The 7,214-nt window shown below is 34.7% G+C and overlaps 1 long non-coding RNA gene across 1 annotated transcript; it reads left to right on the top strand.

The window, feature by feature from the left end:
• Nucleotides 1-1,736: 1,736 nt before the first annotated feature.
• On the top strand, nucleotides 1,737-4,591 carry LOC143054418 (uncharacterized). The gene is made up of 2 exons (XR_012971668.1): nucleotides 1,737-2,060; nucleotides 4,010-4,591. It is a non-coding gene; the product is annotated as an uncharacterized LOC143054418 (long non-coding RNA).
• The last annotated feature ends 2,623 nt before the right edge of the window (nucleotides 4,592-7,214 follow it).

Raw genomic sequence — 7,214 nt, 5'->3', positions numbered from 1 at the left:
TTCCCCTTTAAAAGTGTCCTGTACCAAGTCAGGAAGATGGTCATTGTTATATTATTGTTCGTTTCTCTGTGTGTTGTATTTTAAAGTTGAGTCGTTTGTGTTTTCTCTTGGTTTTGAGATATTGAGATAAGACGTGGCACGGTACTTGTCTATCCCAAATTCTTGTATTTGGTTTTCATGTTATATTTGTTATTCTCGTGGTGTTTTGTCTGATGATTGGTCAGTTTCTGTGTGTGTTGCGTTTCGGTGTTGTGTCGTTGTTCTCCTCTTATATTTAATGCGTTTCGCTCGGTTTTGGTTTGTTACCCCGATTTTGTTTTTTGTCCATGGATTTATGAGTTTTGAACAGCGGTATACTACTGTTACCTTTATTTAAGTATTAAGTCTGTTAGAAAATTGGCATGTTCAAATTTGTTTTGGTATAACTATAATTATCAAAATTTTGCAGTGGAAAAATATATCGCATACTCGGGAATAAACTCCTAAAAATACTTGGAAATAAAGATATTTCAAGTTTTAAATATATTTATGACAGAAACAAACTGTTATAAAACGCCAAACGGATTATATCATGATAACAAACCCGCCCCGATGTTTTAAACCATACTATACGGGCAGAGACATATATACACATATATGTCTCTGATACGGGTCACAAGTTTACCTGTTTTTGAAAGCTGTACGATGACATGCAGTTGTTTACATCGCTATCATTTGTTTACAGTTAATCATTGCGTCATTGGCAAAACATTTTCAAAAATAAATACCACGACATCATTTAATTCAACTGTTATTTAAGTGAATTCAAAATATGGTACGAATGGACCCAAGAGGCGACCGTGTAAGATGAGAATGCGTTTTGGGAGCGAAGCGGCACCAAATACCGTCGACGTCATACATGTGACTTTGTCAGTATTTATATATTCTTTTTTTTAATGTTATGCTTAAATCATCTATATTTTTCTCCTTTTAAACTTTTATGCGAAAAATGAAGAAAGCACTGTGAATTTCTGACCGTTCGTATTTCCTGTTTTGAAGAACGTTTAGCCTCACTTGTTTACATCGTCAAGGGTGCTTTCATACACGCCCGCGTTCCAAGGTCGTCAAAGCTATTTTTGAGAAGACCCCTTAAAGCGACCGTTTCCAAGGCACTCGTCGTAAGAAACATGCGTTAAAATATGCGCATTGGTAAAGGGCCGAGCCACCTTAAAGGTGGCTCACCCCAATAGTGACCCCCGGTAGAATTTTTTTTATTTTCACATATTCTGTAGATTTTTTTATGCTGAATCCAAAAATGCAAAGAAAAAAGGGGGTCACCAGGCTCGTTTTCTCCTCAAATTGAAGCGAAATGTGCGATTTTGACCCTATTTCCAAACATGCCCACCCTTCCAACAATAACCGTTACATCAAATTCAAAGACTTTTAAAACCAAGTCAGTATGATTTTTATGTGAAAAAACATTAGAATTTGAAATGTAAACCTTTCCCTTGGTTGTTTTTGACTTAAAAATCCTTTTATTTTCAGATTAATGTCTAAATTTTGCATTTTCTAATTTTAGTTTAAGGCAAAAAATATTGGTTTAATCGATTTTTCGTAAAATTTCCCCGGTAGATTTTTTTTAAAAACAGATATGTCAAAGCTATGAACTTTTCGAACATTTTAAGGTAAAATGAAATGGGGGTCACCAGGCTTTTAAAAAAGTTACGAGCTTTTGTTTAACCCTTTACCTCATAAGGTCTGATTTCATTGCACTCCATTAATTACTTAATTGTGAATTCTTTATTGATGGCTTTAATAAAATAATGTTTGTAATTATATCAATAAACGATTGCTGAATATAAATGTGGTTATCGTATTACTGTTTGTTATCAAAAAGTGAAATTTTGATTATTTTGGTGAAATACGGTAATTTTGTCTGGCGCGAGTTGCTTCCCTCTAATTTGGCGCCATTATCGGACCAGAGGAATTTCAAGGTCGCCATTGCCGAGCAGCATACTATATTGATGAATACGACCATGTACATGCATAACAGACATTGTGGCGAATATACAACGATGAAGGTAGAGTTATTACATAATAAAACATAGATTTCGATACATTAAGCAGCCAAATGTTATCAGTATAACGAAAAATGCAAACTTGGGGGTTGTCTCAAAATACTCGCTACTGTTGAAAATCACTGCGGCTGAAACCTTGCACGGGCTCAATTTCTGTTCCATGTTTAATATTATAGATCGTTATAGCTGGTATCTTATTTATGTGTTTATTTTACCTTTTACAGACAAGTTGTAAACATGTCTGGCCAGTTTTGCAAAATATCCGTGTGCAAACGGCCGAAGAGGAAGGGATGACTTCTACTGTCATTTTTACGCTACCGTTAGCAATGGTTAGTGTCAATGAATTAGTCTTTTTTAATCATCATTTTTAATAACTTATTTCGTAGTTAGGTTCATATTAGTCCGAGATTAGCCCCAGCTTGTCTGGCAAAACAGCCGTTGGACGTCAGAGAAATCTCGGACTAGGGTCATATGTATGTGGGGTACCCCATAACTTCCATCGGGACAGTTTCTACTCCTTGACCCCAACTATATTTCCCTTCCCATTTTACTTTAACCCCCCCTCCTTTTTACTTCAATTCTTCCATCTCCTTGCCCCAAGACAAAATATATTTCAAAGATACCCCCTTTTCCCTGATCCCTCATACACCTTATCGCTATTTGTCCGCCATCACTGGATATCACACAGATTCCCGTAAAATTTTGACGTCATAAAACAAAATATCTGACGCCACAATGGAAAAGTGATTGTTGTATGCGTCAAAAGTTCAAGCGGACGGGTCAGCCGGGATTAGCGATAAGGTGTATTCCCCTGTCTCCTTACCCCTGTCCACCCCTCTGTTAAGGTCTGGGTTTGATTGACTTCTTTATTTTCTTGAGAATATGATATAATTGGCCTAATTTGTAAATGATAAACCCTACAGTAGGAGGCAAACGAAGGATTCATCTTTATCAATCACAATTTGTTTACCATTAACCCCCCCCTAATTCTGTTAGGTATACAAAAATGTCTTAAGGTCTAGTAATAGAAGTATCAGGGTTAAACATGTACAGAATGCGGCCATAAGTATTTGTCACTTGAGATTTTTAGCTGTTCATATATATTGTATATAATATAAAAAAGAAGATGTGGTACGATTGCCAATGAGACAACTATCCACAAAAGACCAAAATGACACAGACATTAAAACAACTATAGGAGTATACATTTTAAAAAAAAAAAAAATATTTTGGATTGATTTTAAGCATCCTGGTACCAAAAGAAGCAGTATTATCACAGGTTTATTTTTTGGTTATATTTTTTTTGTGTCTCATTTTCATTATTTTCTGTTCAGAAATTCGATATACATGTATATTCAACCAAATTAAATTATAAAAAAAAAATTTTATGTTTTCTCAAGGGAAAACAAAAATAAATGAAAACGAACCTATTATCAAATAAACACATATTAATTTAGACCATTTTAGTTCTTTTAAGGTTACCCTTGCATTGTCAGTCTTATCAAACTTGCATGTACCTCACAAATTTGGTTTCTGTTCTCCAATTTCAGTTTGCCTCTACCAACGTTATGAAACTAATTAATGCATATATATATGCTTACTACATTGTACCAACAAACACACATGAAGTTTGAATTTTTGGTGGGGTCGCTTTTACTTTTCTAGAGTTATGCCCCTTTACAAATTAAAAAAATGCTGAAATTTTGTTCCTTTCTTTAACACAAGTTTGCTTCATCCAAATGTTCTGAAACTTATATGCAATGCTTACTACAACAACACTCAGATCAAGTACAAATTTGGGTGGTGTCACCCTTTTCACCGTTTATATGCAAGCGGCTGCTCATCTGTGTCCCATGGACACATTACCATTATGAACTAGTCTACATCTATATGCTTTTGAATGTCAATAATTGTTGATTTTCTGACAGAATTACTCTGATATTTAATTTCAGGCTGCAAGTACATTTGTACATGTACATTGCAAATGGAAGGAGTGAGCTTGGAATGTTCAACTTTACTTGGAAACTATTGGCAAAGTACTGACAGAATTTCATGAGAAGCCAGTATCATATTCTAGTCTTGCAACCGGAAACTATGCGTAAAGTGCAGCACTGTGCTGAAACTTAAGAACAACATTCTACATGTATATATGCAATATATGTTGCCACAATCCACTTAAGGAGCTAAGATCAACTATAAATTGGAACTACATGTATATGCTTTAGTGCTGTCAAAATCCTTTAAAAAAATATAATCAAAAGGACCTACTTCACCTATATAAATATAGCTACCTGTCCCAATGATGAATACAGATCATATATATGAGTCTACTCTTATAAATAAAACAGTGAAGGAGAATAAAAATAAAGAAAATATAGAGCTGATCAGCTTATGATTGTACATGTACATGATGTATAAATGGCAACAATTCGTACATGTATACTAGTACATTGAAATTAATTATATTAATAGATGTTTTATAAATTTGATCTCATAGATATTAGAGGAATAAAATCAATCACGTTTCAAAAATTTGATTTAGTTGAGCCTTTTTTTAACACCAGTTTTCAGGACATATTATGGTATACCATTGACTGTCCGTCGTCAGCATGTCGGACATATACTCAAAAATAATAAATACTAATAGGTACATGTAGTAGTCAATATTGTGTAATCAATAGGTCATCTTCATGTATATTTGGTGTATAAAATGATTATTAAATGTCTTATCACAAATTAAAATATCAAATGAGAGGATGTGATATGATTGTAAATGAGACACAACAGACCAAATAACACAGAAATAACTATACCTGTAGGTCACCATATGGACTTCAATAATGAGTAAAACCTATTCTGCATAGTTGGTTTTAAAGGCCTTGAAATGATAAATGAACAATTTAAAACATTTCAAATGAGAAAACTAATGGGTGATTTATGTACAAAATAATAAATGAAAGACAAATATGTCTGTCTTGCAGGGTTTATCTGAACTTAACCTCATTTTCATGGACTTGTCTGTTTCTTGAATTCTAAATATGTTTCAAAATATTTGGTTGATGGGATGATTGTTACAGAGTCCGACATAGGGTGGGGGCTAATTGGTGGCTTATATTGCAAATAACTGAAGCCAGCCCCGCTTTGGCAGTCAGTCCCCACATTGCCACTAGAGAAATAAAATAACTAAGAAAAAAAAATTAAATCACGATAATTTCCTGTCGATATGCACATCTACATAGTATGTCCTAATTATCTACAAAGTTTCATGAAATTCTGTTGTGTGGTTTCAGAGGAGTTTCGATGACAAGCTGTTTGCAGTTGTATACTGCAGCAAAAGTTCAAAGGGGCATAACTCCTAGAAAATAATTCGTAATTTCCTGTCGATATGCACATCTACATGGTATGTCCTTATTATCTAAAAAGGTTTTATGAAATTCTGTTGTGCGGTTTGAGAGGAGATGCAGTGACAAACTGTTGCAGTAGTATATTGAAGCAAATAGGTTCAAAGGGGCCTTACTCCTAGAAAAAAATATGTATATCTAAATAGTATGTCCTTATCTAAAAAGGTTAAATAAAATTCTATTGTGCGGTTTGAGAGGAGATGCGATGACAAACTTGCAGTAGTATATTGAAGCAAATAAGTTCAAAGGGGCATAACTCCTAGAAAAAGTTTGAATCATAATTTCCTGTCGATATGCACATCTACATAGTATGTCCTTATTATCTAAAAAGGTTTCCTGAAATTTTGTTGGGCGGTTTGAGAGGAGTTGTGATGACAAGAAACAGGACTGATAGACTGGCTGATGGACGGACGGACGGGTCAAAAATGTTATACCCTGCGCCACTTCCTTGTGTAGGGTATAGAAATAGGAAGATGGGGTGTCATTGTTTATGAGGCAACTCTTCACCAGAGACCAATTTACATAGAAGATAACAATTATGTCCCCGTACGGACTTCAACAATTACTATAAACTGATATACCACATAGTCAAACAAATAAAAGTCCCAGAAATTACGTTTTTTTTTATATGACTGCACATAATGAAAATTAAAGTTGTGCATACTGAATGATCACTGGCAAGTATTTCAAGCATAATACGGATGAGAACATGCAGATAAGTATCAATTATGAAAGTTATGCAAAGTAAGACGGGAGCTAGATTTATGGACTGCCATAAAAAAAAACCCGAATGGACAATTACGCTAGGTGCATGTGTAGGCAAAATTCCCCCTTTTTACCCTACGAGGCTTCGTATGTATACATCCAGCTGTTTGAACACCCTGTATAATCAAGGGGTCATCTGTCAGATTAGTCATATTTCTATGTTAACCATACGATATGAAAATAAGCAGATGTGGTATGATTGCCAATAAAACAACTATCCACCAAAGTTCATATTTAAAATTCAATATTATAAATAAAAAAAACATTATCTCCTTTTATCATCACGCATAGATCGATGATTAGTTATGCATTTCTTTGCCACGGTAAGATCAAATCAGTGTTCACAAACAAAATTGTCATTCACATTTTTTTGCCGCATTGACATCACTCAACTATATTTGTGATCATTTGTTTTAATCAAGAACTTTCCTTATTAGCTTACCTTTTAAAAAAGCATTTCAAAAATTAAGATTAAAGTTAAAGTTTGCCAACATCACCGGCTAATATAGCGTTCTTCAGGGAGTAGCTTTTAAATTACAATCCAAACTTTCCTGAACCTAGTAGTAGTATAGATTTTTTTTATATATAAAGTCTTTAGTAGTGTTTGAGACTGCCCGGCACGATGAGGGTGTATGTCCTAGCAAAATCCCGACATGGTGAAACCAAAAATTTTGCGGTTCTCCGCAAAGCATGCAGTATTTAGGAATTATATCATAGACCGATATATAAGGTCGGAATACTAGGCCAGTCCCGGTTACTTTTGACAGTGATGGATCCAGGGGGAGGGTTCCGGGTTCCCCCCTTTTTTGGACGACCAATCCCTTTGAATGGGGAAATATAGTTGGAACACCCCCTTTTTGTCCTGGGTTGGGAACCCCCTTTTAAAATGGCTGGATCCGCCCGATTGATCGTTGCTGGATCCATTAGTCTATTTTAATAACATTCAGTGCTCTGATTCAATTATTTTAGTTTTAATGCTGATATTTCTTTT

This window comes from Mytilus galloprovincialis, chromosome 12 (assembly GCF_965363235.1).
Source record: "Mytilus galloprovincialis chromosome 12, xbMytGall1.hap1.1, whole genome shotgun sequence".
Lineage (NCBI taxonomy): Eukaryota > Metazoa > Mollusca > Bivalvia > Mytilida > Mytilidae > Mytilus > Mytilus galloprovincialis.
This window is presented reverse-complemented; position numbering and strand designations above follow the sequence as displayed.